Source organism: Giraffa tippelskirchi, chromosome 12 (genome assembly GCF_054371585.1).
Source record: "Giraffa tippelskirchi isolate mGirTip1 chromosome 12, T2T-mGirTip1v1.2.pri, whole genome shotgun sequence".
Lineage (NCBI taxonomy): Eukaryota > Metazoa > Chordata > Mammalia > Artiodactyla > Giraffidae > Giraffa > Giraffa tippelskirchi.
This window is the reverse complement of record NC_137286.1, coordinates 15,066,733-15,093,878: the sequence shown is the minus strand read 5'-3', so window position 1 is coordinate 15,093,878 and position 27,146 is coordinate 15,066,733. Positions and strand designations below refer to the sequence as shown.

Genomic DNA, 27,146 nt, shown 5'->3' with positions numbered 1-27,146 from the left:
ATAAATGGTATAGAGCGTGTGCAAATCACACTGTTCTACATGCCCTGCATCACTAGAGATGACTCCAGTATGAAAGAAATCGAGTCCAAACTCCAGGCCTTCAAGTTAGTGAGAGCATTCCGCCAAACCCAGGCTGGCACCACACACCAAGGGTAACCCAGGCCAAAAATGTGGAAACATGTCAGAGCTCCCAGAAAAGCACCTTTCAAGAAAGGTGAAATAGCTTCTCTTTATTCTTGCTATACCTTCACTACCAAATAAGTTGTCCCAACTTACAATACTCTTGCCATAATAATTCTCTTCATTACCACCTCCAGGCTCTTTTTTTCCTCACTTCATTCACTTTAATCTCTTTTGTTAACATAAATAACCTGTTCTTCATTTTTTAAGGAAGTCAGAATGAATAACTAATTCAGGAAATGTTCCAGGAACACAACGATTGTAAAATGCAAGAATTATCTTCAAAATTCTCCTCCTAGAATAGTAGTAGCTTCATAGAGAGGTAGTGTCAAGATATGAGATTATAGACTGTGGAGCTGCACTCATGGATTCAAACTCCAGCTCTGGCACTCTCTGTGTGATCTTGGGAAAATTACTTAACTTCCCTGCAGCTATTTCTTCATCTGTCGCATGCGTATATTAGCAGGACATGCATCATAGAATTGTTACAAGACTGTGGGTCTTAGTATATCTGAAGGGCTTAGAACTACACCTGACACAGAGTGAGCATGATATAAGCATGTCTTTTACTGTTCTTATTGGCAACCACCATGTAATGCTGCCTCCTAAGATAGACAGGAAGGGCTCTGGAAACAAACAAACCAGGGCTTGAGCCCTGAATTTGCAGCCCTGGACACATTACATAATGATAATGATCATGACACCTACCTCATAAAGATAAATGAAAAAAGACAACAAATGTACACTCCACAAAAACTGCTATTACTAGTATTAGGAGCTTTCCCAAGGAAAAGGAGAACTAAAAAAAAACAAATACATAAAAATAAGAGCGATGAAATTCATACAGTTCTAGGTTTGCCATTGCTTTAACTAGGAAGTTAACACCATAAAAGAAAGCTAGGCATGGGTAGAATAGGCCATGTAGAAACTAATAAAGTGCAATGCCAGGGTTTCCAAAATCTCATGCTTTTTTCCTACTTCTTAGTAATTCCAAGCACTTCTTCTATTCCAAAATTCAAAATTGCCTGCTTATCATCACACACCAAAACTAAAACCAACTGTGGATCCCAAATAACAATTTTAATGCAAAAGGTACTCTTAGAGATTATCACACTAAGTGAAGTATCATACTAAGTGAAGAAAAATATACAATATTGCTTATATGTGGAATCTTAAAGAAAAAGCTACAAATGAACTTATTTACAAAACATAAAAAGATTCGCAGACATAGAAAACAAACTTCTGTTTATCAAAGGGGAAAATTGGTGAGGGATAAATTAGAAGTTTGTGACTAATATATACATACTACTATACAGAAAATAGATAACCAACAAGAACCTACTGTATAGCACAGGGAACTATATCAAGCTATATTTCCTAAACTATAAAGAAAAATAATCTGAAAAAGAATATATATATATATATATATATATATGAATCACTTTGTTGTATACTTGAAACTAATACAATATTGTAAATCAACTATACTTCCTTTAAATATGAGCTCAAAAACAAATGAAAAAAAGTCCTGACTTTTTAAATTATGCAGTCATTTTAAAAAATTTTATTTGAATACCATAATATAAAATTAAGTTGTGTTATGTAAATCACCTCTAATTTTATAGATAATGTTATTGAGAACAGGAGAAGGTGAATAATTTACCCAGGGTCCACATGGCTCCTAAATAGCAGAACTAAAGCTAAATTAACCCAGACTTCTGATTTTAATTCACTGGTCTTTCAACCAAACGTGTTGCTTGCTTTTCTTCTCTCTTGTCTCTATTTTAATGTTGTACCAGAAAGATGTTTCTCCTCTTTGTTGATTCATTTCTTTGGAATGTGTGTGTCTCTTTATCCCTAGGAAGGTGAAACTAGCACATACAGAAAGTGGAATTAAATGCATAAACACAGAAAGTGGCCATGCTTCATTAAGAGCAAATGGAGTAAACCTACGTGTAGCAGAGCAATGATTTCGCCATAGCTATCAGATTTTCCATCTTACAGATTCTTAGTGTTCCTTTCTTGTGTCTCATTAAAAAGTTGCTGTTGGTTCACTGGGGTAATTTTAAAAGTTTGGAAGACATAGGCTAAAGTTATTGCCTACACATGAGAACTTAATTGCACTTGAGGTTCGTTGACCTATTTACTTTCTTCAGTACATTTTGTGTCTATGGTAATGAGAACTTGAAATAGACCCTAGTCAGTAGGAAAGACAGCATCATCTGCTTTTCAATTAAATTATCCAGCTCAACAATTTCTTATTTACACCACCACCACCAGATGGAAAGGAGGACCTATCATATCTAGAGTCGACACTTTATTTTCCTTCCCAAATTCTAAGCCCTTACTGATTTTCTTCATTCCAATTTTCTGGGGGAAATGTTAATTTTCTTATTCAAGAAACATAATTTCTGCCCAGTAGTGGTAAATTAAAAACCTGACTAAGGCAGACTTTTTCTAAAATTTGTTCTTGAAACAAACAACCCTAAACATTTCATTATGACTGCTTTCCAGAATAATCAGCATGCCTAATATATAAATTGCATCTTATCCATGCTACCAGTAAGGAAAGAAAACTGTAAATGCAATGTTTTATTTTCAAAATAGATTTTAGAATCATGCAATATTTATTCTGCATTATTGACTATGCCAAAGCATTTGACTGTGTGGATCACAACAAACTGGAAAACTCTTAAAGAGATGGGAATACCAGAAAACCTGACCTGCCTCCTGAGAAATCTGTATGCAGGTCAAGAAGCAACAGTTAGAACTGGACATGGAACAACAGACTGATTCCAAATCAGGAAAGGAGCACATGAAGGCTTTATATTGTCACCCTGTTTATTTAACTTATATGTAGAGCACATAATGAGAAATACCAGGCTGGATGAAGCACAAACTGGAATCAAATTTGCTGGGAGAAATATTAGTAATCTCAGATATGCAGATGACACCACCCTTATGGCAGAAAGTGAAGAAAAACTAAAGAGCCTCTTGATGAAAGTGAAAGAGGAAAGTGAAAAAGTTGGCTTAAAGCTCAACATTCAGAAAACTAAGATCATGGCATCCGGTCCCAACACTTCATGGTAAATAGATGGGGAAGCAATGGAAACAGTGAGAGACTTTATTTTGGGGGGCTCCAAAATCACTGCAGGTGGTGACTGCAGCCATAAAATTAAAAGATGCTTGCTCCTTGGAAGGAAAGCTATGACAAACCTAGACAGCATATTAAAAAGCAGAGACATTACTTTGCCAACAAAGGTCCATCTAGTCAAAGCTATCATTTTTCCAGTAGTCATGTATGGAAGTGAGACTTGAACTATAAAGAAAGTTGAGCACTGAAGTATTGATGCTTTTGAACTGTGGTGTTGGAGAAGACACTTGAGAGTCTCTTGGACTGCAAGGAGATCCATCCAGTCATCCTAAAGGAAATCAGCCCTGAATATTCATCGAAAGGACTGATGCTGAAGCTGAAATTCCAATACTTTGGCCACCTGATACGAAGAACTGACTCATTAGAAAAGACCCTGATGCTGGGAAAGATTGAAGGCGGGAGGAGAAGGGGACGACAGAGGATGAGATAGTTGGATGGCATCACCCACTTGATGGACATGAGTTTGAGTAAGCTCTAGGAGTTGGTGATGGACACGGATGCCTGGTGTGCTGCAGACCACGGAGTCGCAAAGAGTCGGACACGACTGAGCGACTGAACTAAACTGAATGTTTATTCCCAGCAGCGATAATGCATTTTCTAATTGTGGGCAAAAGTGAGAACTGAATTCTCACAAATAGTCCTATCTTTACAAAGTTAATCTTGTTATACTTGCTAACCACTAGTTGTGGCCGTCACAGCACCATCTTGCTCATTTTAGGGAGTCCTTAGATGACTTTCATATTGTGACTCAAAGGTGAAAGTAAACAGTTATCAAACAACTCTGAATTTCAAGACAGAACCCATACCCTCTTATTTCCTAGAAACTTGAAGAAAAAGGAAACTGAGAAAAGGGAAGAATTTGAAGCAAGAAGGCTTAGGAAAATATCTTTGATGAGATTCACTTGAGAAGACTCAAACTAGTCTTCGGTAATATCTGGTATTTATTCTGGACCCCTCACAGGATTCCAAGAGATTCCATAAGATCTCAGATAGTATGACTTAAAAATAAAAGACAAACTCCAAGAGACTGTCCTCCCCATCCTCACTGAAATGCTTAGGCCCATCCAAATAAACATAAGAATAAAGAGGCAGAACAACATAAAATTACCAGGATAACTGACAAAAATAAATTTATAAGGGATCACACATTATCCTATAAACAGTCTTACAGATATCTCCCACACACTCATTTTCTAATACCTAATGTAAGGACTGTGTGTGTGTATATATATATACATGTGTATATATATATGTATATATGTGTGTATATATATGTAAACTTTTTATTGGAGTATAGTTGCTTTATAATGTTTTGTTATTTTCTGCTATACAGCAAAGTGAATCAGTCATACTTATACATATATGCTCCCCTTTTTTGATTTCCTTTGCATTTAGGTCACCACAGAGGACTGAGTAGAGCTCCCTGTGCTATACAGCAGGTTCTCATTAGTTATCTGGTTTGTACATAGTAGTGTATATATGTCAGTCTCAATCTCCCAATTCCTTTCACCCCTGCTTTCCAGAAACAGAGACACAGATGTAAAGAAATGTGAAAAGTGAAAGTGAAAGTCATTCAGTCGTATCCAACTCTTTGTGACCCCTACAGTCCATGGAATTTACCAGGCCAGAATTCTGGAGTGGGTAGCCTTTGCCCTCTCCAGGGGATCTTCCCAACCCAGGGATCAAATCCAGATCTCCTGCATTGCAGGCAGATTCTTTACCAGCTGAGCCACAAGGGAAGACTGAGAACAAATGTAAGGACTATGTTTAAATAAAGTTATAAATACATCCCACTCAGTAAGGCCCCCTAATGGGTCTGAAGGTTCTTTAGATTTCTCAGGCCAACTCCAAGACAAGACAACCTGCTAAAGATACTCCAAATAACGTGTGCCTCCGATTTATGACAAGCTGCCTGAAATTAGCAATAAGTTATATAAAGTCTATAACTTTGAAATGCACAGATGACCTACTATTTCATTATGGACTATTTTTTGAGCCCAAGACTGTTTCACTCATAAGAGGTATTCAAATTAATATGTTTAGTTAAAAGGAACCAGTTAGGCACGAGCAAACTTAAATTCCACAAAACCACTATCTGATCAAAAGATACCTTTTCACAATGATCCCTCAATAGCCCAGTCAGTAGCAATCACCTAGGAGACATACTCTTTTTTAGCCTCCATAATGATAAGTTTTCAGGGCATCAAGAATAATTGCCTCCTAGTCTTCATTAGTGTCAAATTTTTATTATCTTCTGATTCCTTCATCTCTCCTACCCTGAGATCAGCCATATATACATACATATATGTGTATGTAGTGAATGTAAACTCTGATGCTGAAAAGAACAATATTTCATAGGAACCTGATATATTAGGTCCATGAATCAAGGTAAACTGGAAGTGGTCAAACAGGAGATGGCAAGAGTGAACATCGACATTTTAGGAATCAGTGAACTAAAATGGATGGGAAGGGCAAATTTAATTCAGATAAACATTATATCTACTACTGTGGGCAAGAATCCCTTAGAAGAAATGGACTAGCCTTAATAGTCAACAAAAGAGTCCAAAATGTAGTACTTGGGTGCAATCTCAAAAATGACAGAGTAATTTACGTTCATTTCCAAAGTAAACTATTCAGTATTGCAGTGATCCAAAACCGTGTCCCAAGCACTAAAGCCAAAAAGCTGAAGTTGAATGGTTCCATGAAGACTTACAAGACCTTTGAGTACTAACACCAAAAAAGATGTCCTTTTCATCATAGGGGACTGGAATGCAAAAGTAAGAAATGAAGAGACACTGAAGTAACAGGCAAGTTTGGCCTTGGCAAAAGCCAACAGTTTTGCCAAGAGAACACATTGGTCAGAACAAACACCCTCTTCCAACAACACAAGAGACAACTCTACACATAGACATCACCAGATGGTCAATACTGAAATCAGATTGATTATATTCTTTAGCCAAAGATGGAGAAGCTCTATTCAGTTAGTAAAAACAAGACCGGGAGCTGACTGTGGCTGAGATCATGAAGACCTTATTGAAAAATTCAGACTTAAATTGAAGAAAGTAGGGAAAACCACTAGGCCATTCAAGTATGACCTAAATCAAATCCATTATGATTATACAGTGGAAGTGACAAATAGATTTAAGGGACTAGATCTGATAGACAGAGTGCCTGAAGAACTATGGACAGAGGTTTGTAACACTGTACAGGTGGTGATGACCAAAACCATCCTCAAGACAAAGAAATGCAACAAGGCAAAAAGGTTGTCCTAGGAGGCTTTACAAGTAACTGAGAAAAGAAGAGAAGGGAAAGGCAAAGGAGAAAAGGAAAGATATACCCATTTGAATGCAGAGTTCCAAGGAATATCAAGGAGAAATAAGACAGCCTTCTTAAGTGAACAATGCAAAGAAATGGAGGAAAACAATAGAATGGGAAACACTACAGATCGCTTCAAGAAAATCAGAGATACCAAAGGAACATTTCAGGCAAAGATGAGCACGATAAAGGACAGAAACAGCATGGACCTAACATAAGCAGAAGAGTTTAAGAAGAGGTGGCAAGAACACATAGAAGAACTGTACCAAAAGGTCTTAATGACCTGGATAACTACGAAGGTGTGGTCACTCACCTAGAGCCAGACATCTTGGAGTGTGAAGTATAGTGGGCCTTACAAAGCATTACTACAAACAAAGCTAGTGGAGGTGGTGGAATTCCAGCTGAGCTATTTCAAATCCTAAAACATGATGCTGTTAAAGTGCTACAATCAACACGTCAGCAAATTTGGAAAACTCAGCAGTGGCCACAGGACTGGAAAAGATCAGTTTTCATTCCAATCTCAAAGAAGGGCAATGCCAAAGAATGTTCAAAGTACCACACGATTGCACTCATTTCACATCCTACCGAGGTAATGCTCAAAATCCTTCAAGTTAGGCTTCAACAATATGTGAATCAAGAACTTCCAGATGTACAAGTTGGATTTAGAAAAAGCAGAGGAGCCAGAGATGAAATTGCCAACATCTATTGTATCATAGAAAAAGCAAGGGAATTCCAGAAAAACATCTATTTCTGCTTCATTGACTATGCTAAAGCCTTTGACTGTGAGGATCACAATAAACTGTGGAAAATTCTGAAAGAGATGGAAATACCAGACCACCTGACCTGCCTCCAGACCAGCTAACCTGTCTGCGAGAAAAGAAGCAACAGTTAGAACCGAACATGGAACAATGAACTGGTTCAAAATTGGGAAAAGAGTACGTCAAGGCTGTATATTGTCACCCTGCTTATTTAATTTGTATGCAGTGTACATCATGCGAAATGCTGGGCTGGATGAATCACAAGCTGGAATCAAGACTGCCAGGAGAAATATCAATAACCTAAGATATGATGACACCACTCTTATGGCAGAAATCGAAGAGGAACTAAACAGCCTCTTGATGATAGTGAAAGAGGAGAGTGAAAAAGCTGGCTTAAAACTCAACATTCAAAAATCTAAGATCATTGTATCCAGTCCCATCACTTCATGGCAAATAGAAGGAAAAAAATGGAAACAGTGACAGACTTTATTTTCTTGGGCTCCAAAATCACTGCGGATGGTGACTGCAGCCATGAAGTTAAAAGACACTTGCTACTTTGAAGAAAAGTTATGACAAACCTAGACAGCGTATTAAAAAGCAGAGACATCACTTTGCCAACAAAGATCTGTATAGTCAAAGCTATAGTTTTTCAAGTAGTCATGTACAGGTGTGAGAGAGCACAAAGAAGGCTGAGCACTGAAGAATTGATGTTTTCCAACTGTGGTGCTAGAGAAGACTGTTGAGAGTCCCTTAGACTGCAAGAAGATCAAACCAGTCAAACCTAAAGGAAATCAACCCTGAATATTCATTGGAAGGACTGATGCTGAAGTTGAAGCTCCAGTACTTTTGGCCACCTGATGCAGAGTCATTGGTAGAAACCTTGATGCTGGGAAAGATTGAGGGCAGGAGGAGAAGGAGTTGAAAGAGGATGAGATGGTTGGATGGCATCACTGACTCTATTGACATGAATTTGACCAAACTCCAGGATATAATGAAGGACATAGAAGCCTAGCATGCTGCAGTCCACGGGGCCACAAAGAGTCAGACATGACTGAGGGAATGAACAACAACAGTATGACTTCTATATGTAGAAATTTTGTAGTTGTATTAGGTATTTGTCATTTTTTTCTGTCCACAACATATGTGTATTCACATCATAGCATTTTGGATATCTTGCTTCTGCCCATTATCAGACCATATAGAGCAGGTGGTTGGCTCTCACCCTGGCTCTGGACTTGCAGGTGCCTCAGGTCTTGCCCATCAAAGCATCACACCTGTTGAACAGAGTGATTTAATTTAGGGAATCCAAGCTAATCAATCAAGGCCAAAGGAACTCAGTCCCAAGTGTATTTTATTATTATTTTAGGAAACAGAAATGTTTGCCCTGAAAGGGGGAGAAAAGTAGAGAGAGTGCAGTTAGTTGGCCTGCCTGAAATGAAGCTAATGCAAAAACAAGAAGGAAAAACAGCTAAGAGTCAATGAGAGACTAAGTCTTGAGGATCTTATTTTAGCTCAGATAAGTTTTGCCTGAAGCCTGACCTATGCCTGGAATTTTCAGTTATCAGAGTCCATAAACTGCTTCTTCCTTTTAAGCCAGATTATATTACATGCAATGAAGAATCCTCACTATGTAATTTTATTAAACTTTCGCTAGCTTCATTCAAGTCATACTTTTCAGACAAATCATAATGCAGACTTTTCAAAGAAAGCTAATTTTACTGAGTTTTCTATAAATGGGTACACTGGATATATATCATCATAAGTGGAGATAATTTTTCCTTCTAAGGAAAAACTGGAGTAACAATACGAATCATTTAGAGAATTTGATCTTTCCAAATCTTGAATTCAACCAAAAAGGTTGCTTTCATACACATCTGATTTTTCAAAATAGCATTAAAAATTTTTAGTTATCAAGCCAAAGAATATCTTTTTGATAAATAAGAAGGCCAGTCTGAATTTCTATTTAAAACAAAAAATCAGAAGACTATACATTAGACATCACAGCTTTATTCAAAACATGTAAAACCTTCTCAATTGTTGTTTTACTTTACAATATGACAAGCCCTCCCTTGTTTGCATTCTAAAGGGAAGGGGGGTATGGAGAAATGCTATCCTCTCTATTCTAAAAAGGAAAATATTTGCATCTACTCTCATAATTTTCTGTCAGGCTAAGAAAAAGGATCATTCTCATTCTTTATGTTCTCTCCAAAGCTGGCACAGAATGTGTGGCAAACTGAAAAAAAAAAAAAAAAAAAGGTGTTTAGAAGAGCTCGTTTTCATGCACTACAGAATCTAACCTTGTCTCTAAGAGCCAAGGTTGATGTGTCCCATGCCAAATTAAATCTAAGATATATGCAAGAATGAAAAGGGTAGCATTCCATGAAAAATTCCACTTTTCAGTTAAAGTAGCTAAGGTTTATTAAATATGCAAAAATTACAATGTCAATGTAACTTTGCAAATTAGGGTTTTCTTTCTAAATGTTTAAGCACTGTACTGTAAAGAATGAAACAGCCGAAGACTTTCACAGACTGTTACCTATATATTTCCTCAAAGAACCTGCACTAATAAATAAGCCATACATTTCCCAAAGATAAGGGATTTTTGTTCATATTCCAGTGAGCAGTTTACTGAATCTATTTGAACAAATTGTCTTTGTTCAGTGACCCTGACTAATTCTCCTGCTAGTCGGATCACTGTTACAAACGCTGGTGCCCTATGATTCACAAGCATCATATTTTTGAGCTGCTGTATCATCTCCATGCCGCTAGTCACTAAGCACAGAGATGTTTTCAACTGGAGTAAGATGCATCACATATTTTAAAATGGAGATTTGCAAAGGCTTAAGGATGTAAAAGGCAATAATATAAAAGGTCTGAAGTAAGCATGCCTTGATATTTGAGTACAGTGCCAATAATTGATTTTTCTTTTTAAGTGACTTAGTTTTTTTGATGATAATGAGGTTTCATTGGAAAACAGTAGAAAATATACAAAAGTATTAAAAATAGAAATCACCTATAATCCTACAGCCAAAAATAGTAAAGATTGCTGGGAGAAATATCAATAACCTCAGATATGCAGATGAAATCACCCTTATGGCAGAAAGTGAAGAAGAAGACCTAAAGAGCCTCTTGATGAAAGTGAAAGAGGAGAGTGAAAAAGTTGGCTTAAAGCTCAACATTCAGAAAACTAAGATCATGGCATCTGGTCCCATCACTTCATGGCAGATAGATGGGGAAACAGTGGAAACAGTGGCTGACTTTATTTTTCTGGGCTCCAAAATCACTGCAGATGGTGATTGCAGCCATGAAATTAAAAGATGCTTGCTCCTTGGAAGGAAGATTATGGCAAACCTAGATAGCATATTAAAAAGCAGAGACGTTACTTTGCCAACAAAGGTCCGCCTAGTCAAGGTTATGGTTTTTCCAGTGGTCATGTATGGATGTGAGAGTGGGACTATAAAGAAAGCTGAGCGCCGAAGAATTGATGCTTTTGAACTGTGGTGCTGGAGAAGACTCTTGAGAGTCCCTTGGACTGCAAGGAGATCAAGCCAGTCCATCCTAAAGGAGATCAGTCCTAGGTGTTCATTGGAAGGACTGATGTTGAAGCTGAAACTCCAGTACTTTGGCCACCTGATGCGGAGAGCTGACTCACTGGAAAAGACCCTGATGCTGGGAAAGATTGAGGGCAGGAGGAGAAGGGAATGACAGAGGATGAGATGGCTGGATGGCATCACTGACTCGATGGACATGGGTTTGGGTGGACTTAGGGAGTTATGATGGACACGGAGGCCTGACGTGCTGCGGTTCATGGGGTCACAAAGAGTTGGACACGACTGAGCGACTGAACTGAACTGAACTGAATAATCAATAATTCTTCCCCAAATGTTAAATTCTAAGATGAGCCAGGGGGAATTCTTCCAGACTTTTTAATAGGCGAATAAATGGGTAACTTTATTTTCCACACTAACATCGTATTCTAAAGGCTATTTTTTATTCTTTGTTTTTATGAACAGAATTATAAACATTTCCTTACACCATTAATTATAAAATATGATCAATCACAGCTGTACAATATTTTACAAACCCTTTATTTAAAAAAATTTTTATTGAAGACCTAGTGCTGGCCAGGCACTATGCTGAGTTCTTACACATTTCTGAATGAATCCTGATGGAAAAACAGACCCTAAAGTGTTAATTGCAAACCTGAATACTTCAATAGCTAATTTTTAAGACACACAAGGTCCTATGAAAGGAAATAATACAGGATCTCATACTAATCTGGAAAATCAGGAAAGGGTTTCCTGGGAAGTACAATTTAAAATGGGACCTGATGGATGAGTACAAGTCAGCCTAGCAAAGAGAAGACAGGAAAGTAAGCCAACAAAACAAGATGTGTGAAATACTTAAATTGAGAAAGGACTCCAGAGTGTTTGAGGAACAACAGAAAGATGCCAGTGATGGACAGTAGGAAGCTGGCAGGGATTGGGGGAGTTCAGCAAGAGATCAGGCTGCCGGGGTAGTCAGGATCAATGTAGGGCACATTAAGGATTGTGGGTTTTATTCTAACTGCAATGCAAAACTAAATAAATGGATTTATACCAAAGCGATATAAGATTTGCATTTTAAAAAAACCTCTGTGACTGCTGGGCAGAAAATAAATTATAGGAGAGAAAAGTAGAAGCTGAGAGACAATAAGAGAGCAATTATAATAATTCAGTTAGAGCTATTGGTTAGGATTAAGACAGAGAAATGGAAAAAGAGAGAAACACACATTTCAAAATATCTTTGGTGGCTCAGTCAGTAAAGAATCTGCCTGCAATGCAAGAGACAGCCTGCAATGCCAGAGACCTGGGTTCAATACCTGGGTTGGGAAGATCCCCTGGAGAAGGAAATGGCAACCCACTCTAGTATTCTTGTCTGGGAAATCCCATGGAGAGAGGAGCCTGATGGGCTACAGTCCATGGGGTTGCAAAAGTGGGACATGACCTAGCAACTAAACAACAGAGCTATTGGTTAGGATCAAGACAGAGAAATGGAAAAAGGTAGAAACAGGCATTTCAAAATATACATGGGAAGTAGAATCAACAGGACTTGGTGATGAACTCATTCTGGGAGGTAAGTAAAAGGCTGATGTTGTAGGATAACTCACAGCAGGAGAAACTAAGCAAGTAAGGCCTCATTTGCTAAATTGGGAGAGAGTGGTTGAGAAGTGAATGTGAAGGGGACAATCAAGAGTTCAGTCAGGAAGACAACAAATTTGGGATACCCATGAGATACCAAAGTGAAGATGTAAAGCTGACAGTTGGATGAACAGAGAAGTTTGGCCCTTAGGAAAGGATGTATGTAGAAGATTAGACTTTGAAGTCATTAATAAGCAGATAATATCTCATGTCCTCAGAATCAGTGAAATATTTTAGGAAGACTATGTATGTCTTCCTAAGGGTTTGTAAAATATTATACAGCTGTGATTGACCATATTTTATAATTAATGATGTAAGGAAATATTTATAATTCTGTTCATAAAAACAAAGAATAAAAAATAGCATTTACAATACGATCTTAGTGTGGAAAATAAAGTTACCCATTTATTCGCCTATTAAAAAGTCTGGAAGAATTCCCCCTGGCTCATCTTAGAATTTAACATTTGGGGAAGTATGCATAATAAAGTAAGCAAAGACGTAGAGTAGGAACTCAGATGTCAAAAAGAGACAAAGTTTTAGACAAAAATATGTTTTATTAGGAATGGCCAGAAAGGTAAGAGCAAAATCAGGGTAGTGTAGTACCAAGGAAACCTAGGAAAGAGACTGTTCCAAAGACAGGACATTATCCAACATGTTAACAAGAGATTAAGTAATTTGATGACTGAAAATGATCAACTGAGTTTAACAACATAGAATCCATAATGATCTCAGTGAGAGGAGGTTAGGTAAGAGTTGGCAGAAGTCTAATAAGAGGAAAGAAGGGATGAGATAGGGAAATCAGCATACTTAGACAGCTTTTCTAAGAATCTTGGTTACAAAGAGCATTACAGAAAGAGAGGTGAGTTCAAGGAAAAGTATGATTGGTTGCTTTTTTTTTTCTGTTAAAAGTGGAACTGTTAGTTGCCCAGTTTTGTCCAACTCTTCACTATCCCATGGACTGCAGCCTGCCAGGCTCCTCATCTGTCCACAGGATTTCCTAGGCAAGAATACCTAGGAGTGAATTGCCATTTCTTTCTCCAGGGGCTCTTCCTGACCCAGGGATCGAACTGAGGTCTCCTGCATTGCAGGTAGATTCTTTACCATCTGAGCTACCAGGGAAGCCCTTTTCTCTTAAAGGATGACTCAAAAAGCATGTATGAATGCTGAAAATGATAGCAAAGGTTAAAGGGAGGAGAAACAAAACAATCATTTGAACAAGATCCTAAAGAAGATAAGAAAGAAGGGAATGCAGAACCACATAGAGAACTTCATCTTTCAGTGGGGATGGGATCCTTCATACTATCTCAGAAAAAGGAGGGGTGGCCAGTGCAAATAGATATGCTGCGACCATGTAACATCTACTTTTTTTCTATATAGTACACAGAGTGAAAAATGAAGAGAATAGAATTCCCTGGTTGCCCAATGGTTAGGACTCTACTCTCACTGCTGAGGACCCAGGTTTGAGGGGAACTAAAATCCCACAGGCTGCAGGGCACAGCCAAAAAAACGTATCCATGTAAAAAGTAGAGAATAGAGATTTGAAATCATTAGAGAAGGCAAAAAGGAAATAATCTTTCCTGAGGACAAGACAACGGAATTGCCAGTTTCAAAAGCCCAGATTAAATGAAAAATAACTTAGAAGATGGGTGGTTTTCCCCAATAATTCTTAGTTGCAGCAATATGGGCATGGAGAAAGGTGGTAGTTGAGTTTTTCCACGGCTGGAATTTTGCCAGGGTGTAGAGCACAAAAAAAAAAAAAAGAAGCAAAGCTAATGAAGAATTTCCTAGACAGTGATTACAATGAAAAGTGGACTTTAAGCTGGAAACAATGAGAACAGGAAGAGAAAGCACAGTCAATATGATTTAATGAACCTACGTTTAAAAATTCGTTACTTAAAATTTTTAATTACATAAGGTTATGAACATTTTTGCAAAAAACTCATTATCAAAAACTTTGATCATGTCACAGATTCCTAAATGAAGTCCCTGGGTCAATATTAATAAACACTTTAGGAGTCTTAGTACATACAGCCAAATTAGTTTCTTTGAAGAGTCTATATAGCCAAAAAAAAAATGCAATTTCCCACTACATTCACTGGCATTAAATACCAACACTTTTCATTGTTGCCTATCTGACAGTAAAAATAGAAAGAGTTCTTAGAAAAGAAACATTAAGATGTAAAATCAAAATACATTTATCAGAGAGTGATTTATCTACAATCTTTCCTCTTTCTTAGCTGAATTGAAAAAAATGTGTCTTATTATCAGTATTTTTGAATTCACATAAGTAATCAGTTCAGTTTAGTCACTCAGTCATGTCTGACTCTTTGTGACCCCATGGACTGCAGCACACCAGCCTTCCCTGTCCATCACCAACTCCCAGAGCTTGCTCAAACTCATGTCCATCGAGTTGGTGATGCCATCCAACCATCCCATCCTCTTTCGTCCCCTTCTCCTCTTTCCTTCAATCTTTCCCAGCATCAGGGTCTTTTCTAATGAGTCAGTTCTTCACATAAGGTGGCTAAAGTATTTGAGTTTCAGCTTCATTATCAGTCCTTCCAATGAATATTCAGGACTGATTTCCTTTAGGATTAACTGGTTTGATTTCTTTGCAGTCCAAGGGACTCTCAAGAGTCTCCTCCAATACCACAGTTCAAAAGCATCAATTTTTCAGTGCTCAGCTTTCCTTATAGTCCTACTCTCACATTCATACATGACTACTGGAAAAACCATAGCTTTGACTAGATGAATATAAGAGAGTAACAGAATACTCTATTCTATTATTTATTACACATAAATAATAGAGCATAATATTAAAATATATCAACATTTCTAAGTTGTATTCTATCTTCCTTTAAGCCCTCCAAAACCATCTCCATTTTCCCATGCTTTTAAAGTTTTTTCATTTTATTAAATGTGAGGAATGATGAAGAATTGGTGAACCATGTCTGACAGCAAAGGCTCACACATCTCATGGGGAAATTAATGTTACATTATTATATTGATTTCTACTGTACCAAGATTTCACAAGAAGTTGAGGAAGTATACCTCAAAGAGAAGAGAGAAAAATCTAGTTGGAAAGACAATCATATTAACAAAAATTCCTTAAGAGCAACTGACAAAGCATCACCTATAGATTATTAAAGTTCAGCCAGAATGATCCCCGAATAAATATGAAGGAAAATAAGAAAAATGTGGGCGGGTCACCTGACAGAGTCATCTTGTCCAAAACTGAATTCCTCTTTCCTGATCCCCAACCTCGCCTGTGCTGTGTACCCTGTTTCTAATTTATTCACCAAGTTATGTAAACCATAAACCTAAATTGTCTCTCAGACACCCATATTCAACTATCCACCAAGTTCTATCCATTCCAGTGGTAAAAGCTCTTGTGTCCATGGCTCTCTCTCTAACTCCACTGCCATAATCTTAATTTGGGCACACAGAATTTCATGCCCAGAGGACTGCATTACCATTCTTGCCAGTACTCTTCTCCTAATACAACCATAACTATGGAAGAATTGTGAATTGAGTGGAACTTTATTTCATTAGACAATATTAAATAGGAAAAGTCCATGAATTTCAATCAATCAGGCATCATTCATATATAATACCAAATTTTCAGGAGGATACTCTTATGTTTCTATCAAAGCATCTAAAACAATTGGAAGTTTTATGTAGTTATGTGATAGATATAGTTCTAGCACTCATTTTCCTCTAATTACTGAACAAATATTTCTTGAATATCATTGAGTATATAGTATTTTTTGTTTAAGCATCATTGTTTTGATATAGAGTCATACAGGTCAATATTATCATGAATTCCTCTAAAAGTAATTCTGAGTTTGTTAAAATAAAAATAAATCGTGGTTACTGTTTTCAAAAGATCACTTGATTTCAAAGTTCTTGGTATGTTTTCTGACTTTTTAACCATAAAACCTCTTCCACTTTACTTAGCAAAATGCAGTGAAATTTTTTTTTAAAAAGTAGAAAAGGTTAAGCAATATATTTAGGTTTTCCACTCAATACAAAGCTTTTCATCTTGCCCTTTTCATCTTCCCAATAAATTATACACAAATCATTCTCTATTCCACCTAAGTAGAAAAAGAATATGAATAAATATAAATTTATTGATTAAATTTAAATTATGCCACATGTTTATATTTTGATACAAAACATGGCCCCCAAAATCATATTTTTTAATTATCTAGGATCTTTATTTATTCATACCTAATCTGTATTTCATAATTAATTGAAACCTAAACACCTAGTATTTGGCACTGAAGTATACAAACATTGCTAACAATCAGGTCTGGAACCTTCTGTTAATAAGAGGCATTATTCTAACTCACATCAAGCTTAACTTCGCAGTGAGATAATCTCAACAGGCTCCTTATTCCATTTGAGAAGAACAGGACAAAAGTTCACTTTCAGACAGTTCTTTGCTTCTTTTGGTGTAAGAAAATTGTCAGCTGAAAGCCTTCCAGAAGGGAGGAAAAGATTTAGATAAAGAAAAGCCATTATGTTTTCACGAAAGGGGCAAAATCCAGAATATCCTAACCTAAATTCTCTCTCCTTTCTCAGATAGTATATCCACATGCTTGCATTAGTATTCAACATGTAATTTGACTAAATATTGTATTTACATGCCTCATGGTGCCATAATGATTATTCCCCTTTTGTAGAAAGAATATTTTTTTAAATCCCTTCCATAGAGTCTGGGAAATGCTTTAGTAAAATTTATCATTAACTTGCTAATTACTGAAATAAAAAGAAAATTCTGAGGGGAAACAAATCAGAATATTAAGAAAGGAAGATAGGAAGAAGAAACAGGCAAGAAACAAGTGAAAGAAATAATGGGGCTGTTAAGATATTTTGACACGCTCCAGTATCTTCTCACACAGAAACTAGGAAGCCTGACCATCAATTGGAATACATAAGCCATTTCTGGCTCATTTCTTAGGCAGTTGCTTACTTTGTTGCTCACCTGAAGCCATGGCTAAGTGGCTGTCATTGTCAGCTGAGTACACCTGGTTCAGGTACTGTTCCCGAACAATGCCCAGGGAGATTCTCTGATTGCCTATTTGTTTGCTTGCCTTGGGACTTCAAATGGTCTACAAACTGTTAGTTTGGGAAAACTAAAGGCATATAATGGAAAGAACTGCCTTTGGTTAAGTAGCAAATAGTTTATATAAATACACACCAAATTACAAATGGTATAATGGTATGGTCTGGTTGTGGTTTATTTAACAAGCATCCATTCAATAGTTATCAAACTCCCACTCTGCATCAGGTACATAAAGGTTACTGTTCTCAACCTGATGCTGATTTACCTCTCTTTTTTTAGAGACTCTTCTTGTCTCCAAGCCATGTTGTTTGCTCCTGAACTGCACACCAAGAGTGTTCTAATATACTGACTGCAAAGAGAAATCCCTAAAATTTCTCTCCTTGAAAGAGAGAGGTACCATCACATACCAGAAAGAACATATATTTTAAACAATATAGTTCAGTGCAGTTCAGTCACTCAGTCACGTCTGACTCTTTGCGACCCCATGTACTGCAGCACGCCAGCCATCCCTGTCCATCACCAATTCCCGGAGCCTACTCAAACTCATGTCCATCAAGTGGGTGATGCCATCCAACCATCTCATCCTCTGTTGTCCCCTTCTCCTCCCGCCTTCAATCTTTCCCAGCAGGGTCTTTTCTAATGAGTCAGTTCTTCGCATCAGGTGGCCAGAGTATTGGAGTTTCAGCTTCAGCATCAGGAAATATTCAGGGCTGATTTCCTTTAGGATTAACTGGTTTGATCTCCTTGCAGTCCAAGGGACTCTCAAGAGTCTCCTCCAACACAACAGTTCAAAAGCATCAGTTCTTCGGTGCTCAGCTTTCTTTATAGCCCAACTCTCACATCCATACATAACTACTGGAAAAACCATAGCTTTGACTAGACGGACCTTTGTTGGCAAAGTAACATCTCTGCTTTTTAATATGCTGTCTAGGTTGGTCATAGCTCTTCTTCCAAGGAGCAAACGTCTTTTAATTTCATGGCTGCAATCACCATCTTCAGTGATTTTGGAGCCCAAAAAATTCAGATTTTAAATCCTGGATTTGAATCTACTCATGATGCATCTTCAACTTACTCAGCTATAAAATGAGAATAAGAATTATACTGTCCTCAGAATTTATATGAGGATTAATGTGAGAATCCATGTAAAATGCATAAAACATAGAAGGTATTCAATCAGTAAATGAAAGTTATTTTTGAAATATAAACATTCTCTCTCAAAGTCTTAGGATATTATTTCTAGTTCCGGTCAAACAGTCATTGTTCAAGTCCATGTTCCATGGGTACTGTAGGAACTGTGCCTATTCAATGCATTTTCCTTCATGTGTCAATCAGTGGCTTTAAGTAGGGCAGGGGGATCTGATGTTTTTCAAGCCTAGTTCTTGCTCTTTCCCAACACCCCAACACCTATCCACTGTATCAGCTTCCTATCTTTCACCTAAGTGTTTTTATTTTCCTTCCCTTTTCCCCATTAAATTCACCAAATAAGAAACTTTCCCCAAATAACAAAAACAAAACTACCTGAATCTAGAACTGTGTTTAGATTCACCCATTCAGCTCACCTGCAAGTTACTTGTCTTATGTCCACCACATGAAGGACATACAATAAGCAAAACCATAAGATTTCTTACAGAGATATACCCTCATGAGCTACCACTCAGCGTTTGCCATTTTTCACACACCTGTTCTCAGACATTTCCCTGCTCTCATGAAACAAGTCTATCAAAAGTTCAGATGTTCTGCAAAGAAACACATCTCTAGCCATATGTGCATAACAACATTATTTTGAGAGAAAAATGTAAAAATTGGAAAAAGTTACATAGCTTTTTGTATGTAATACTTATGTAAATTTTAAAAATATATGTAACACAATGAATCATATTTTGTAATGGTGCGTAAATATTCAAGGGCATACAAAAAGCACATTAGAATGAGTGCCTACAGGGAAGAAAGAATTGAACATATGAATCAGAAATGAAAAGAAAATGAATAAAACTAAATAGTGGAATTGCACAGATGAATTATGTTAAATGTCATTAGGTAAAGCTATTTCAACCACTGGGATTTAAAATAGGTAATTCAAGCAAATGTATTATATTCGTTATGTTAGGCAAAGCTGTGCTGCAGTAACAAGAAAAGCCTGAAGATGAAAACTTAACCCTTACTGTTACTACAAAGCTGACATTGTAGATTATGACTTAAATCCAAAAGCTTTAGGGCTCCTTGAGACTAACCATAGAAGTAGTCTTAGTTATTCATAGCACTCAGTTTCATCAGACTATCTGTCGTGGGTAGTCACAGAGGACTAGGCTAGAATGTGTGCCTACCTTCTGTGGTCAGCTGGCTTCCCAAAAGAAGGGAGAGAAAAGGAGGTTTAATCTTGGTATGTTCAGTTTGCCCTTCCAAATTCAGCAATAAAATTAAGTCACTCCCCTCCCTTTATGAAACAGCAGGAAGGGAAAGCCAAGAGGGCAGGAGTGCTAACCTAGTGGGAACTTCCTCCACATGCAAGGAAGCATCAAAAGTAGAAAAGTTTCCCACCCTGGGCCCCACATTCACTTAACCACAATGAAAATTTGAGTAGTCTTTTGCCACATCCTGTGAACTTAAAAAATTATACCACGGGACTTCCCTGGTGGCACAGGGGATAAGAAGTTACCTGCCAATGCAGGAGACATGGGTTCAAACCTCTATCTGAGAAGATTCCACATGTCATGGAGCAACTAAGAGCCTGAGCCACAACAACTGAAGCTTGCGCGCTTAGAGCCCATGTTCTAGAAGCCTGTGCTTCTAGAGAAGCCACGGCAGTGAGAAGCCTGTGCACTGAAGCGAAGAGTAGTCCCTGCTCGCCACAACTAGAGAAAGCCTGAGTGCAGCAATGAAGACCCAGCGCAGCCAAAAATAAAATGAATAATTTTTTAAAAATTGTACCACCAATTTTCAGTTATGACCCTTAGAATAGCTAGTTTTATTTGACTAAACTTAAAATTTTCTTCTTATTCTATTTAAAAAAAAATTATCTTTACTAAAATTTAAAGACCAATTCAGGGTACTGTTACTAGTTCTGTAATAGTTTGTCACTTAACTCAGCCCCATAAAAAGAGATGAAAAATAATTTAGGCTATTATCAGATCTGGTCACTTCTAATGCTATTTTAGGTGATATCAGATATAGTACATTTCACAGAAAATGTTATAGCACTCTAAATTCATATATACTTTTAAAACCATCTTGATTTCTATTCAGTTATATTTTCAAATAGGAAATAGAATCTGATAAGGCAGACTATATAAAGGAAGAACTAAAAGGATAATTTTCTTTAGATGTTTTTTCCACCAGAAACATAAGATTAGAATTGAAATAACATACTTCAGAGAGTATACATGGTATACTTTCCCACCACTATTTCGTTTACATTCCTTAAATTTACAAACATCTTTTTTTAAATTTGCACATATTCTACTATATATCTCAAAACATTTCTTATCATTAGTTCTTGCTCTCTTTAAGAAGAAACCGTGATAATTTGGCATTATTGTCAGGTATTTCTGATGCTGAAGAAGCCAGTGAATCTAGTGCATATTTGATGTGTTATGAATGCACAATTTATATTTAAAAGAGAAAATTCTGTTCCTTTACATTATTTAGTGGCTATCACCATGGTAGCTGAACACTTTCACAAAACTTAATTTATGACACAAAAGTACAAACAAGAAAAAGAGCTTATACTTTCCATGCCTTGCAGACTGACAGAAAAACTTTGGGGTTGACACATATTTGGGAAGGAAAAAAGATACGGGAAGCAATATGGACAAAAGCAATCTTTTCCTATCTGTAAAGATTTGGAACCCTCAAATCTACACTATAAGAAAATCTACCTCAGGGAAACCTTCTCACAAAGAATAATTTAATCTCACAACAGAAAAGTATGGGAAGAAGAGTGAGGCAATTTTATATCTGTAACAACTTTGTTTATATCTATAACAACCTCAGTTGAGGCTGACTTGAATGCCTCCAGGGTCAAGGCAATGTTACCGATCACTTCAGTGAAAGTCAAGGACAAATTTTGTACCACCTTTTCTAATTGCATAAAATATTTGAAGTTCTCTTAGACCACCCCTAAGGTACAGGTCACTGTATTTTTGGCAGGAAATTCAACTAATGCCTGGCTTCCCCATTAATGCACAGTCCTGACCACAGTTGGTACCCCTGAAAAGAAAATGCTGTTCAAAATCATGGGAGTCCCCAAGAAGCACCTATGTCTATCAGAAGGCAGAGATTGACAATAACTTCAACATGGTCTCCTGGCCAGGTGGTAAACCTTAAAGTCCTTGGTTTAATTAGAATAACTCAGGTCAGTTCTTGCTTTTGGAGTGACCGAAAGTCCAACCTGTGCTGTTTGTCCACGCTGTCAAGAACAACTGTGTGACACTGTGGGATTGGAGGTGGAAAAGACATCTGAAAGTGTTTTCAGATATTTTGCATGGAAGGTGCAGGGTTGAGGTCATGTTTTTTTGTTTTTGTTTTTAATAAATTTATTTATTTTAGTTGGGGGCTAATTACTTTACAATATTGTAATAGTTTTTGCCATACATTGACATGAATCAGCCAAGGGTTTACATGTGTTCCCCTTCCTGGACTCCCCACCCACCTCCCTCCCCATCCCATCCCTCTGGGTCATCCCATTGCCCCGGCCCTGAGCCCTTGTCTCATGCATCGAACAAGGAATGGTGTTCTGTTTCACATATGATAATATACATGTTTCAATGCTATTCTCCCAGAACATCCCACCCTCACCTTCTCCCTCAGAGTCCATAAAATTGTTCTATGCATCTGTGTCTCTTATTCTGTCTCACATATAGGGTTATCGTTACCTATGTTTTGATAGACTTCTCAGTAAGGCTAAGGAGAATGGTGATTAAATTGTGATCTGCTGCTGCTGCTAAGTCACTTCAGTCGTGTCCGACTCTGTGCAACCCCATAGACGGCAGCCCACAAGGCTCCCCCGTCCCTGGGATTTTCCAGGCAAGAGTACTGGAGTGGGGTGCCATTGCCTTCTCCGAATTGTGATCTACCATCTGGTAAAGGATGAAAAACCCATCAGTTAAATTTAAGACTATTGTAAGAGTTTGGGAAAGATGCCCCAGGCAACTTTCCTTTGCAAAGAAGGTTCCTATTATAATTCTGAAAATCAAAGATCATTAATGTGTCCTCCTTCCTACTTCTTGATGCTTGAGGTGTTCCCTGCCCAGGAGTAGGACCTGTTGTTCTCCTTCCACTGCCACAAAATAAGCAGGTGCCATTCTCATAGCTATAACTTCCCCTTTTCTCTAATCATCCACTACTCACACTCAGATCTCCTGTAAAGAAGAACTGATGCAAAAGAGATAAGGACAGTTTTATAAAATTTACAGAGACCCTTTATGTCCCCTACTTTAATCTATATAGACCACAGTAGGTGAACTTGACCATAGCATATTCAACACACTGTTCATCATCCTTATGATCTCAGATCATGTTGATCAAAAAAGAGAATCCAAGGGGCTGAATCAGAATTTGGTTTGAATCCCCTTGCTCCACTTTTGCCTGGGCTGCTTCCTGGAAGATGTATCCAAAAGGCTGATCTGGTGTTGCTATTTGGAGACAGAGTTTAGTCTAAGTCGCTTCAGTCGTGTCCAACTCTGTGCGACCCCATAGACGGCAGCTCACCAGGCTCCCCCGTCCCTAGGATTCTCCAGGCAAGAATACTGGAGTGGGTTGCCATTTCCTTCTCCAATGCATGAAAGGGAAAAGTGAAAGTGAAGTCGCTCAGTCGTGTCCGACTCTTAGCGACCCCATGGACCGTAGCCTACCAGGCTCTTCCGTCCATGGGATTTTCCAGGCAAGAGTACTGGAGTGGGGTGCCACTGCCTTCTCCCATTTGAAGACAGAAAAGAGCATCATATATAGGAATAGTCTAGGGAATCCTGGATTTTAATAATAGATCTATAAAACCCCTCATTACCTTTCATTCTGATCATTATCCAGCAACTGAGAAGAAACAATACATTTCTGGATACAGACATATTCAGTAACCAAACTGCCCTCCTAAAGTGTATGGGCCAGAATGGGATAAGAGAGTAGAGTTCAAAATCTTTTTAAACCAGTTTTTGAAGAGACTGTTCCAATGCCAATCATAACCTTGACTATCAGGTCCCTATTGATCAGCTTTTGAGATAAAGGAACATCACTATCAGAACACAAGTGGTCTAGAATGCCAAATATATAACACAAATCACTTTCAAGGGTCACAATAGTCTGACTGGACTCAGGTAATTACACAGTAGCTGTAATTTCATAACCAAAAAAAGTGTCAACAGTAAGGAGGCAACACAAATTCCCCAAAGATATAGTCAACCTGCCAGAAGTGAGTGAGGGCCCCAACCCCGTATCATGTGACTGCCTTATGGAAGGACAGATGGGTTTACTTTTGCCAAGAGCCAAAAGTCTTCTATGCAGGAGTAGCCTCTGCATCAGAAATGTTTATACCGAATCTATAATGGTTGATATGTTGTTATGTCCAGGACAATGATGGATACACAAAGCAATGATAACAATCTGGGCAGAGCATCCATAGTTAGTTCTAACTGTTCTCATCATAGGATGAGCCCTTATCATGGGCATTATGTGAGTGATCAAGAAACAGTTCAATCAACAGTTTCATCGATCTGTTTCCACAGTTTCACAGGCCCAAAGAGGCATGTCTTTTATTTATTACTTATAATTTTCTATGTGACAGACTACCAGCTAGGACACTCATTACAGCCTACAGTTGGTAAGGATATAACAAGGCTATCAAGGGCAATCTTGGCTAGAGGCATAAGAATGGCCTTGATTTCTGTCCACTATGCAGGGTAATCATGCCCATTTTTAGTTCTATACAACTGATCTTTAGGCTGAACAGTTACTGCAGCTCATTTTTTTATTTCAGCCTAGACAAACCATCAGTGAACTAAGCCCAGACAAACAGAAAAACCGCTGTGAACTGAGAGCCCCATTCCCCGGAGGGGTAGCTATCACTTTTTCATATAAAGCCAAGATACTGCACAGACCACATTAGCTGCATGCTCAGTCACTAAGTCATATCCAACTCTTTGCAATCCCATGGACTGTAGCCTGCCAGGCTCCTCTGTCCACGGGGTTTTCCAGGCAAGAATTCTGGAGCAGGTTGTCATTGCCTCCTTCCAGGGATCTTCCTGACCCAGGAATGATTGAACCCTTGTATTCTGCGTATCCTGCATTGGCAGGCAGATTCTTTACTACTGTACCACCTGGGAAGCCCAATGTTAGCTGCAGTCTTGAATATTTGACAAATGAAACTCTAGGAATCCTTCTCTTGTTGTTGTTGTTGTTCAGTCACTAGTCATGTCTGAGTCTTTGCAACCTCATGAACTGCAGCATGTCAGGCTTCCCTGTTTTTTACTATCTCCCAGAGTTTGCTCAAACTCATGTCCATTGAGTCAGTGATGCCATCCAACTATCTCATCCTCTGTAATCCCCTTCACCTCCTGCCTTCAATCTTTCCCAGCACCAGGGTCTTTTCCAATGAGTCAGCTCTTTGCATCAGGTGGCCAAATATTGGAAGTTCAGCTTCAGTATTAGTCCTTTCAGTGAATATTCAGTGTTGATTTCCTTTAGGATTGAATGATTTGAACTCCCTCCAGTCAAAGAGACTCCCAAGAGTTTTCTCCAGTACCACAATTTGAAAGCATCAATTCTTCAGCACTAAGCCTTCATGTTCCAGCTCTCACATCCATACATCACTACTGGAAAAACTGTAACTTTGACTATGACTATGACTTTTGACTTCTCATCTTATTAGTTGTTAAATCTGAGTTGACCCACCCTAAAATGGGACTCTCAGGATAGAGAGTCAAAAGGCCTCTATCAGTTAGACATTCAATTTTGACTAGGGAAAGCTATTAGGTGTTCTAAAGGAATGTGCCTGGTATCAATGTAAAGGAAGTGATGCATCTAAAACCCGAAGGGGTAGGCCTGATGCTGGCCACCAAATTGACATGAAAGTCTTCCACCCAGAGGACAAGGGCACAATTCATACAGCTACCTTTCAATTTATTCCCTAGTGTTCAACCTGCAACAACCTCTTAAAATCCCTCCTCATTATCTAGTGGTAAAGTAGATGATCATTTATTGCAGTTTGTTCCATATTTATCAGTTCCTCATGGAATTCCCTGAAATCCCATTTATCAGTGGTGAGGCTCTCATTTTTCCTCTTCCAGAAAGCGATGTCTCTTTCAGCATCCTATCCTTATCATCAAAGCTGTCAAGAACTTTATAAAGGATCTGGCATTTTACTATACCTGAAAGTTAGACAGCCATAGTTCACAAAAGCTGGCAAAAGACATGAGACTCCTATGTCAGAGACAAGGTCAATTTATTACTCACAGCAATACAGTAGCTAGAGTATCAGGATTTGCACCATGTCCCAGACCTCAGTCCCTAAGTGTAGTATCAAGAAGGTATGTGCCATGGGTCATATTACAGAAAGAAGCCCCAAGCAAAGGGAACCCAGATCTCTTATAATGTATAGTAAGTATGACTGCCCTTTGCCCCAGAGGGACACATAATCTTTTTCATACTAGACAGTAAACAAACCTGCCTTTTGCTTTAGAGGGAGACACTTTTACCTTCCAAGACTGTTTACTATACAACCATCACTGAAAAGATAGCCTGGAACAAAAGTAGCCAGGGTCCCTGCTCATAAGACATGCAGAAATGCAGAAAGACCCATGGGTTGTCTTTCAATCTGTAATTAGTGAAATTATTTTAAAAGTTAAATATCTGTATGAGCTTATTATTATTGTTCCAATATACTCATATTGTGTATTGATACACAATATATACAATACACTCACTCATATTTTTAAACATATTTATTGGATTTAACTGACATACAAAAAAAACTATAAATATTTAAAGTGTAAATTTTACTACGTTTTGATGTATGCATATACCCATGAAACCACAAGCATGATCAAGTTACTAAACATACCCATAACCCTCAGAAGTTTCCTAGCATCCCTTTTACTTTTAATTCCTTTCCAAATGAACTATCAGATGATTTTTACTAAAAGCAAATGAAATTAGTTGAATTACCAGTTTCCCTTTTGAGGTAGAAATTATTTTGAGGTAGAAATTGGGGCTTCCCTAGTGGCTCAGACAGTCATTCCCAGGGTCAGGAAGATCTTCTAGAGAAGGAAATGGCAACCCACTCCAGTATTCTTGCCTAGAGAGTTCCATAGACAGACAGCCTGGCAGGCTACAGTTTACAGGGTCACAAATAATCAGACACGACTGATCAACTAACACTTTCACTTTTTTTTCCCACCAGACAAAGCATGATAAGTTATTCTTGGTAAGTGTACGTACATGTTTTAGAGTGTAGTCTGAACTAAATGGTTGAACTAAAAGAAACTAAGAAAGTTTTCCATCATCAT

At 37.9% G+C, this 27,146-nt stretch overlaps 1 protein-coding gene and 1 long non-coding RNA gene across 9 annotated transcripts in view; both read right to left on the bottom strand.

Annotated features, from left to right (window-relative positions):
* The window catches only part of LOC145529023 (uncharacterized), a 1,122,255-nt gene that overhangs the window by 828,373 nt on the left and 266,736 nt on the right, over positions 1–27,146 (bottom strand). The gene's annotated exons all lie outside the window — the stretch shown is intronic.
* On the bottom strand, positions 22,159–24,301 carry LOC145529028 (uncharacterized). The gene is made up of 2 exons (XR_014070852.1): positions 23,541–24,301; positions 22,159–23,396 (listed from the first exon to the last, which is right to left on the bottom strand). It is a non-coding gene; the product is annotated as an uncharacterized LOC145529028 (long non-coding RNA).